Below are 11107 nucleotides of genomic sequence, written 5' to 3'. Positions count from 1 at the left end.
ACAGCATTAGCAACTCAGCACTAGAACAGGAGACAGAACTTAGCCATGTTATCTTTAACAGTTCAGCCACAACAAAGATTTTTAAAGTTAAAACACATGAGATAAAGAGCAGCACTGCTCTGAGCAGTGAATCAAGCATAACCTCTCTCTTCATAGTCTTAAGGGATACTTAATGTTTGCTAGGGTTTAAGGGAACTGTCTGGGAAGGGATTCAAGAGAGTCCAATAGATAATGCTCTGGTTTCCAATAGCTCTGTTCTCCCCAGGACAGGTAACAAGGTTACTTACTTCCCTCTCCAGCTACAGAGAGAACACCAACTTGGGACTTCACTTCTCAGCACTCTTCTACCAGTCATCTTTTTTTCTTCAGAGATTAGTAATCTGTTTAAACAAATAACTCCACTGAAAGTAACATGAGCTAGCAAAAATGCTGAAAGATTTGTCAGATATCCACACTCAAGCTAGTCAGGAATGCCAGCCAATGTATATCCAAACTTCTAAAAATATTTTAATTTATTATCTATTTCTTTCAGCATTGTAACAGGGTTCACTTAGTCCTCACCATGTGGACACCAACTGATTTGAGGTAATACGTATGGCAGGCATCCCACATAGATGTCTGCATTAAAAATGACAAAGATATTAGTATAAAATGTAAACCATCTTGAGTTTATAGATATGATCTATTCTTGAGATACTCTACTAAAGGGGAATCTGACTCTCAAGAGCATATCTGAATCATTTTCAAGTTTTAATGCCAGTCCAGAAAAATAAGTATATTTATAAAGTAGGAAGGACTCCCAGCCTATGGTTTTTCCCTGTCACTATTTAAAAGCATTCATATGAATTCACTTAGTTCTTCAGCACATTGCTTTCTCTTAGAAAAAATTCAAATTCAAAAACAAGCAATAGGAGATGAATGATGTGGACACTAAAATGAATATTAGTAATTCAGGAATCACAGCCTCAAAGAAGTTGATCATTTTAATTCCTTTCAATTTAAGTGAGAAGGGAGGTGCTCCACTTCTCTCCGGAAAGCAGCTGGTTTACTTTTCTCTTATCCATGTCTAGAAAATAATCTTTTGTCCTTTCTACAGCCTTGATGTGTCCAGAGAAACAATTGAATATCTGTGGTAAATTTACTTATGGAGTCTCAATCTTATAATCTCTTCATGCAGACCAGCTCCTCAGGAGTGTAAATTCAAACCTTCCCAGTTGATTATGAATATTTCACATCACAGTGGCAACTACTACTGTAGTTCTTGCCATCTCCGTCTGTAAATTTTATAAATGTTAACAATAAGTTAATGTTAAATTGGTACAAGTCACAATCTTATCAGTTATGTAGATTTTCTGATCAATTTTACAACTGGCACTTTTTCAACAGTGCTATTTGGTTTATCTCCAAACCTGGACAAGAGACTGTCATTGAAGCTATATATTTTTACAAAGATGTCAGGCAAGGCTTTTCAGCTAAAATACTCTTAAGAGCTGTATCATTAATGTCAAGACTATAAAAATCACAACAATTTTCAGCAAGCGGTGTTTTAATTTTAAGACAGCATTTCTGCCACTCAAAACTACATCATCGTTTTGCAGATTACAGAGTTTTATAAAATCATGCTGGTTTCCCTTGTTCAAGTGGTGCAAAGGAATGTATCAAGTCCAATACTAAAATATTGTTTTGCTCAAGTGATGATCTGTGTCACAGTTTCCATGTAACTTATTGCTCCAGCAGGAAAATACTATATCAATTACTTCTGCATACATCAAGTTTATGTGTCATCAAGTTAGAAAACAAGGTAATTTTTACAGGTGTAAGTTCGAAAATATTGCAAGTACTACAAAAATTCTAAGATCTGATATTAATTTTAGTAAAGAATACTGAAATTTCTAATAATAATTATGATTAAACAGTGTACTTCAACACTTTATGTTGATCGTTGGAGAATCAAAATCATCAATTGAAATACCATACTATCTCCACACTAATTTTCTTCAGACTTTTCTTCATCATTACAATTTGGACAGCTAGGGTTTTATCTTTTTGTTTTATTATTGCTGCTTTCATCACTTGCTTCAGCATCATCTCCACTATCCCCACTGATGAATTTCTGTGCTGCTTCTGCCATAAAAACACACACAGCTCAACATAGCTCTTAAATCAGCACAGCGGGTCACCAGAAAATCACTCGTTTATGGGAGAAAGTTTGGATGAATTACGCCACCGAGCCACCTTGTTGTTCCTGTTTCCTGTAGCTACACAGTGGCAAGAGAATGGAAGGTTCCCTCTCTCTCTACCCCTTGCCCCACGTATCTTTATATCCTAAACTGATACAGGACTAGGAAGACTTGATCACAAATGAGCAGTGTAAGCTATAGTGAATATGTGAGAGAAGAAAATACACAACTAAGCCAGGTTTGGGAGTATCCAAAGATGGATCGAGCTGATATTTGTAATGTCTTCCTTCTCATTACTTCTTTCTCATATTACAGAAGTCAAAGGGACTTCTTGATGTTAACATCCTTCAGACTAACATCCCATTTCATAATAAACATGGCTAACATTTTGGCACAATTCAATTGCCATGATCACAGGTAGCATCTCAGAGCACCATCAGAGGTCATTTTGTGAGTAAGGACCAGTTTAAAATCGATTTACTTTACTAATTTTTACATATTTTCTGCTGAAAGTTTCCTGCTCAAGTGCTAAAAGAGTTTTCTTGAGCATTCCTCTTCCACATCAGTGCAGGGTGAGCTTTTTTGAGGTGAGGTTTTTATTGATTATTTGGATTATGTTAGTTGATATTATATTGAGACAGTTGATGTGAACTCACATGGTCTACTTGTTCTGAATTTAGAAGACTGTTTCTAAATTTTTAGGATTTCTGACTTTTTTCTTTCTCTCTTAATATACTGTAAAATGAATACTTGCAATTGAACATTAACAAATGGAGAATGTTTACTTTGACATTTTATAGACCAAGGCAGAATATTTAAGACATAGAAACCTCAGACATTATAGAAGTATTTTCTCAGTTTCTGGCTTTCAAAATACAAAGTCAGGTTCCTGGTCATACAATAATTCTCAATGGGAAAAGCAAGACTGTCCATACAATAAATATTGTAGTTGCAATTCTCAAACTTACAGACCACCTTTCCTTCAAGAAGTGGAAAAAAACTGCTTGAGCTCAGTATTTTCTGGTTCATAGATCAGAACTGCAGGCTGACAACATAATATATTACAAACATGTATGACATGATGACAAAATAAACAGCAAAGAACACCCCAGAGATAAGTCTGCCTCTTCTGGTTCATGAAAGTGTAAGTCATGTAAAGCAATGAAAAACCTTACAAGTACACAGATCAGAAATGGATGTTCACCGCCTGAAGAATATCAAGCTTACTGTTACCACGCATACTCTTGTGTAGCACCATATTTTGAGTAATTGTCTGCAGTGCAAAAAAAAAAAAAAAAAACCAAGTTAATGGCATCAATAATTTTAGGATCAGGATAGAAAGCTGAAAAATTACATTTAAGAGCAATAAGATGATAAAGATCTTAAATAAAGATCACATTTATGATAGAATGATTACATCAATTAAGAAAAACAGACACAGAAAATTTAGACACCTGAATTTAAGGTTAAACCAGAGAGAAACCCCGAAATAGCAAAACATGAAAAACCTGTATTATTTTGCATACCACTTGCACATACGCACTATAAAGTGAGCAAAACCAAACTCAAAAATCTTACATAGAAGAATAATTCTGAAGGTGAAAACTGCTCTAATTGCACCCTTCAAGGTTCTGTTAGACAATGGCTGTGCAATTGTAATTTTTCACAAGCTAATACAAATTTCACTGGTTTTGTTATAGCAAAGTGCCAGTATTTTGGGTTTTGCCATCCTACCTCCCCTTATCCATCTTCCATCTCTACTGCATTTTCTACAAAAACCAACTGCAGTAGTTGAAATGGAGGTTTCCTTCTGCACCCTAAAAAGCAATGCATGCAGGAGCTTTTGACCAGATAACGAACAGGGAGCCAGGAGAAATCAGCTGAAGTCACTTGGAGGCAACAACAGCAACAGAGATCAAAGAATAAAAGCCAACTGCTCATTTAACTGACAGCAGTCAGGCAGGCAAGAGAGAAACCATTATAACACTAATAATCATGTATTTAGGGCCTCCAAAGTTGTGCTGCTTGGCAAACATAGCAAAATATATAAACATATTTCTTGTCAGGAGTTGTCACTGGGAAATCATAGGAATAACTGACACAATGTAGCATGGATATTTTTCACCATAAGCCAAAATCACATGTAAATCTAGGTCTGGGAATGAAAGGCTGTCTAAACAACATGGTCTAGTGGAAGATGTCCCTGCCCGTGGGGGGGGGGGGGTTGGAACTAGATGATCTTTAAGGTCCCTCCCAACCCAAACTATCCTATGATTCTATATTATTCCACAATTCATACACCTCTTTTCAAATTATCAAAATTTCAGTCAGCATTTACTATGCATACAAGTGCAGAAATTCTAGAAATTAGGTCTCAGTACACTGTCTGTATTGAAATTGCCCTTACACTGTGTCTCCCAAGGAGGAGCAGAACCTTGTAATGAAGCAGCATTCTGATGCACTGAAAAAAACAGGAGATACACATACATGACTTGAAGATCAGAAGAATAAAAAGCCACATAGTACCTGGTTTATATTTGACATGCCCATAGGTTTCTCTTAGCCTTATAAGAATTTTAGCTCTAGTGCTTAAATTTTCCAAGTTGTAAAGACAATATAATTCAGAAGTCCGCACACATTAATGCCCTTGATGTGCTTTCTGTTGTTGCTGGGGCACAGAATGATCTCTGGAGAAACACTTTCACAAAAGTTTTTTCAACTACTGTTTGTAATTGTCATGGATTTACACATTCTACACCAAACAAAACCATGTTACATTATTTATCTATACGTTCACCTATAATTAGAATAGAAATATAAAAAAAGATTAAAGGACAAGTTACAGAACATGAAGATGTTGAGTTCCCATAATGTAGCTTACCCACTACTATGTTTTATTTGATCTAAATTACAATGGTGCCAAGTGAACCACAGGTTAAACAGTTCATCCATGCATTTCCAGTCTTTCAAAATTAATTGGGTGACAAATCGTTGTATTATTGAGCTCTAATTGCTTAAAAAAGCATGTAATAGATCAGCTGCAAAACCAGAGACATTAACATGGTACTGCTTGAACTGCCACTTCCGAAAAGCAAATTCAAAACAGTTGTTTCACATTTTGGTTCACCTGATGCAATTTCATTCCTCAACTCAAATATTTCTTTGACTTGAAGCTCTATGGTGAAATTTTTTAAAGTTCCACTTCAAATATACACTATCAAATTGTTCAACCCCTTGCTTTGTTCAGTTTCCCCAATTAAGTAATGAGTATTTTAAAGCAAATGGTATTATAAAAATTAGCAATTGTTAAATAATTTACCTTTTGGCCCATAAATACATAATTCTTCATTTTGTTTGTCTGCTTCCAAAATAGAGACAGTAACTTTAAAAAGCATTAATTTTCTATTCATGGTATTAGTAAATTCCTGAGGTAATGAAAATTTTCACAAGTTTCAACACAAATCCACACAAGGATATAACCTGAAACTTTGGAATTACTTAATCTACTGCATGAATATGCAAAGCAATGGAATTGAAAACATCATTCAATTAATCTATTGCCACAAAGGAGGTGTATATTAGGTTCTGGACGGAGCTGAAGTTTACCTTCTTGGTCTCTGTCCTTTTTAAACAACTGTATCTAACAGAAAATGAAATGACAAAACAAAAGACCAACTATGTCTTTTTATTTACAGCAGACTATCAGAATTTGTCTGAACAGACATTCAACACCAGAACAAACAGAATACCCTATTTCTTTTCTTTTTTAAAAGTCTTGGGACAGCACCTTTTTACTTTTCTTCAGTTACTGAAACAATTCACATTGATTTAAACAAAAAAAAAAATTCAACAAACAAAAAACCAGTGAGGACTTTAATAGGGTTTCCTGCAAGTTCTTGAGGTGGGCTCCTTCGCTGGGGTCTCCATCACTGTTAGAAGTCATCTATCCAGCACAGTACTGATATACAGCTCATGACCTACCTGATTATGTAAACAGCCACAGTTTGTTCTTACATTCTTTTGAGATCACTAAAACTTACATGTGTTCTTAAATGAATTTCTCTGGGGATTCTTTAGTAAGCAAACCACATGAATACAACAATTATGCTCTTTAGCATTTAAGAGTTGCTAGAATTTATGATTATAATTTTTGACAGCCTTGATTTTCCACTGTTATTAAACCCTCATCACTACAGATTGATTTTGCAGTCCTAGTGGATCACCACAACAAAGCAATATGGAAGAAACATATAGAGATTTAAAAAATGTGTCTAATGTCTACTCTGTCATTAGAGAAACAAAAGACTAAGCTTCTATTTTTAATGACCACACATCTTACTCTAGAGTAATTTAAAAATCTTATTTGGTACATCTTATTAAAATAATGTTTAAAATTTACCAGCTATTCCACCACTTTCATACAACAGGTACCTTGGCCTATCCCTTGGATAACAGAAATTAAAAAACCTACCTGGGCGTGAACAAGCAGGATACAGCCCCTCCTGATTCACTGAGGTGTTGGTGGCATTCAAAGAGAGCAAGTGGGAATGAGATAGCGCTAGAAAAAGAGTGAAGCTGTAAGCCATGCAGCCCCTTTTCCTCTGTCTAGTAGATGCCAAACCATGTAATTAGGAAGGGTTATTTGACATTATATGACTGTACAATGGTGAAGTGCTTCAGCATGAGGAGCAGCAACAGTATCTAGAACTGTACATCCAGAAAGGAGTGTGAGTTCAGAGATGTATTGCACTTTCACAAGTACCTAACTAAAAGCTCCCTATAGTAGCTGCAAAAAACTACATTTTTCCGTCAACTGTAACTGTCGCTACAGCATGACCTCCATAACTACCTAAAATCAAAGTACAAAATTTGAATGCAGAAGTTGAAATAAAAAAAGCTTAAAATTTGACACATCCCAAAAATTATGCCCAGTGCAGTAAGTACCATACTTATCCTACTTTGCCCTTCAGAATGTGCACTATTTATTATAATTCTAACTTAGTCCACTGGGTGGATTGCTCCTTTTTTATCCACTAGGCTCAATCAAATCAGTGCAATAGAAGAACTGCTGATGCATGAAATGATAGGTCAATGTAACCTTGTCATGGAGTAATATCCCCCCAAATCACAGTAAACAAATACAACAATTCATTTTATTTCCTGTAGGTATTAGGCAAGGCATAAATTATCAAAATCTAAGGCAGGAACATTTTAACTGCAAATATAATATATTGCTCCATACTACTATACAAAAACCTCATTTAACTAACATCTTAACACACAAAATGGAGGAAAAGCTTTTACAACTAAATGGTTGTTGCAGTCACACTACCATCTACCACTGGACTTTCCCAAATCAGTATAACCAATGGCCTTCATACAATGAAGGCTTTCTAAAAAGTTTTGTCATCAGGAGGTGTCTTTCTTTTCTTGCTTTGTCAATTACAGATGTCCCTGGAGTAAGTTCATCAAAACAACTGGCACAGTACATTTAGCGTAATTTTTACATATAAACATTCTCGTTTGCTATTTTTATCTTTCATTTTAGTTAGTTTACCACACTAAAGTTAGCATTGCATTCTTGGAGATTCCATGTACTTAAAAAGAGATTTGTCTATGAGATGATTCATGATCATATAAGAAAATACTTTAGAAGGTAAGTGTAAAGGTAGCAAAAATTGAACTACGACTGTAGTAGTCAATTGCTAAGATATCCTATAAAACATATTGGAAACATTAATGCATGATATTACTCTTAAGAGCATAAGATGTTCTATATGAACCTCTGCTGTGCATTGCTATTAATACAAAATCTTTTTTTAGAATAAATGACATATATGTTTGTGTAAGCATATACACTTTTATAGAGACTGTGATTGGTAAATACAACTTACAGAAGCTTACAAGGCTGGTGGTGTGTGTAATTTGCAGCGTACATGCTCATAATGGTTTTATGTAGCAACAGTAAAATGTAATGTAAACAAAATTTAAATGGTATTTAAACTGGAGTCTGCAATCTTGAACGGTTTGTTGTATGTGACAACTGTATAGAGAACAAATTACATGTACTACTGAGAATCTAATGTGTGCTGAACTTCTAAGATGGGTGAGTTTTATTTTCTTTCCTAAAACATCCTCAGGAAAAAGTGTTCAACTTTACAAACAAACACAGAGAAATTATTTTAAATGTTAGGGATCAGTGAATGGGAAGAAAAATACATTACTATTTTATGTGAGACAATAAATGTTTAAAATGCATGGTTTAACATTAAAAAATAGTGCAAAGTAATTTTAAAGTCTGAAATATAGTATTATTGTTATACATTTAACATGAGAACGAAGTGTTGGAATGAGGTCTTGAAAAGATGTAATTTTTTATTTGGGACATGAGTGGGAACATATGTGTTATCATGATAGATATCTCAAGTAGAGTACTCTTGTCAGAGCAATTTTCCAGCAAGGGGACATGTCAGCTACATTATAAACCCCACATACTACACTACAATGCCATTATTAATTTTAAGCAGGGTCTGCCTGGCCATACAAAAGACAAGTTACAAATATTAATAGTATTTCTTAAAAACCTGATTAAAAAGTCAAAATAAAATCATTAGATACTAAAATGCGTTACTGATGCTATCATAGCAAACACACTTTCCAACATTTTAATAATAGACTTGGAAATTAGAAACTTTTACTAAAAATACTGCAACATTACTTATAGTCACAGTTACTTCATAAGAAAATACAACTGGACTGATCACTTCTGGCATTCCAAAATCCTGAAAAATAAAATTAAACATAAAGAAATAATTTTAAAACAAGTTTCACAACCATATCCACATAAAAACTAGTAGAGATCTAAAGGCTCCTATAAACAGAATCAGCTGTTTTTCCTTTAATCTTAGGCTGAAAGGGTCTGTGACACAGTAGCCATATGCCAAAAAAACCCCCCTAAGAACATTAAACAAAAAGATCTGCAACTTCTCTGGTTAGTCTTAAGGATACATTCATTTTTTTGTATAGCATACAAATTAGAAGTTCAGAAGCTCAATAACAAAAAGCAGAATTCCTGAACACACAGTAGTTGTTCATCCTTAAAAGCAACAGACCAATGTCTCCCTGCTCTCCTTGCCAGTACTGGCATTTATAAATACTTTCCCTTTGCTGCTCTCTCACTTTGAAGCAGCTAAAGCAAGCTGTATTTTGTTGCTGGGTTTTGACCTCCCCTTACAGAAGGCACACAGCTGTCAGGAAAGCATGACGTTTTATGTTTGAATTCCACTGCAGGGCCAGACCCTGCTCCCTTAAAAGTCAGAGAAAATCATTCCTTTAAGTTAATGAGGAGCAGAAAGAGGTCTTGAGTAGCAAGTTTCTTCAGTATTGTGTGTATTTATAGAATCATAGAGAGGTTTGGATTGGAAGGAACATTAAAGATTATCTAGTTCCAAAACCTCTGCCATTAGCAGGGACACCTTCCCCTTGACCAGGTAGTTCAAAGCTCCCTCCCGGCCTGGCCTTGAACACTTCCAGGGATGGGGCATCCACAACTCCTCTGGGCAATCTCTTCCAGTGCCTGACCACCCTCACAGCAAAGAATATATACCTAATATCGGATCTAAACCTACCCTCTTTTAGTTTGAACCTATTACCCCTTGTCTTGTCCCTCCTTGCCCTTGCAAGAAGTCCCTCTTCAACTCTCTTGTAGGCCCCTTTGGGTACTGGAAGGTGCTCTGAGTTCTCCCTTGGAGCCTTCTCTTCTCCAGGCTGAACAGCCCCAACAGCAGTCTCAGCCTTTCCTCATGGGAGAGATGTTCCAGCCCTCTCATGGTCTTTGTGGCCTCCTCTGAACTCGCTCCAAAGGTTCACATCATTCTTATGTTGGAAGCCCACAGCTGGACACAGTGCTCCAGGCGGAGTAAAGGGGATTTCAGTGGGGTGAAATGACTTGCAGAAAACAATGCAACTACCTGGGGAAGCGGCTGAAATTCATACACCTCATCAACACCCCAGATGTGAGCCCACCTACTCTTCTGACAACAGAGAGAAGAGGCCAGAGAAATAACCATGGCAGCACTGCATAGGTGATTAGTAGACTTCTTTATGCAACTCTGCCTATACTTAAGAGTTGCTCCACATACTACAAGCCCCAAGAGCTGGCAGCAACACCACACAGCTGCTGCTTCTACCCTTGCCTTATTCTCACCTGCTTTTACTTCTTGTAACTAGCTTGATGGGCTAATTCAAGAGCAGGAACAAAAAAGTCAGATGAAGGGAAGAAAAAAAGATGACCAAGAACTATTTAAGCTCATCTAAGTAGCACAGAGTCCCAACACTGAACCATGCCTCTTGCAACAAATAACCATCATCTGAAACACTCAGGAAACTCGACAGATCTTGTTCATTGTATTGGGGGAAAAAAAAATATATACGTATGTCAGACAACAATAATGTATTACAAAACTTATCCTGAGAAAAATAAAGTAGCAGAAGGGCTATCACCTTTAAGATGTTAACATCTTAAACACTTTCATCTTTTTGTATGATGTAATAAAGGGAAAAAATAGAAGTCAAGACTGCTTGTCTAATCACATTTTATATTTTAAATGAAATCAGGTTTCGTGTTATACAGGCATATAACAAAAAGGTTTGGAAAGCCATAAAACCATGTATTTCAACACACTCCTTTAACTCCAAAGTCCACTACTGAGAGGAAAGTTTCTCTGGACTTCACATAACCTGCTTCAGAGACAGAGACATTCTACAGCCCAGGGACAAGCTGTGAGGACAGAGCTCTGAGTGGAAATGCTGTTGCACATCTGACCCTCAGAAGAAATGAACTATAACAATGCCAAAGCTTATCCCACTGCAGTGAAAGATGAAAAGGACACATTACAGAAATAAAAGCTAGGAGTCTTGAGGGCCAT

General features: G+C 36.0%; 1 protein-coding gene across 16 annotated transcripts in view; it reads right to left on the bottom strand.

The window, feature by feature from the left end:
• Positions 1-2943: 2943 nt before the first annotated feature.
• The window catches only part of MYO3B (myosin IIIB), a 248831-nt gene continuing 240667 nt past the window's right edge, over positions 2944-11107 (bottom strand). For 15 of the 16 annotated variants that reach the window (XM_042041627.1, XM_042041615.1, XM_042041624.1 and 12 more), the window contains one exon: positions 5038-6738. The gene's annotated coding sequence lies outside the window, so the exon portion shown is untranslated. Of the gene's footprint in view, positions 3454-4587; positions 4642-5037; positions 6739-11107 lie in introns of those variants that run through there. The other variant, XR_006018294.1, reaches the window with a different exon arrangement.

Source organism: Corvus kubaryi, unplaced genomic scaffold (assembly GCF_017639235.1).
Source record: "Corvus kubaryi isolate FWS band 111438036 unplaced genomic scaffold, C.kubaryi_AGA036_p1.0 37396, whole genome shotgun sequence".
Lineage (NCBI taxonomy): Eukaryota > Metazoa > Chordata > Aves > Passeriformes > Corvidae > Corvus > Corvus kubaryi.
Note: the sequence above shows the minus strand (reverse complement) of the source record. Positions and strands in the feature narration are given on the sequence as shown.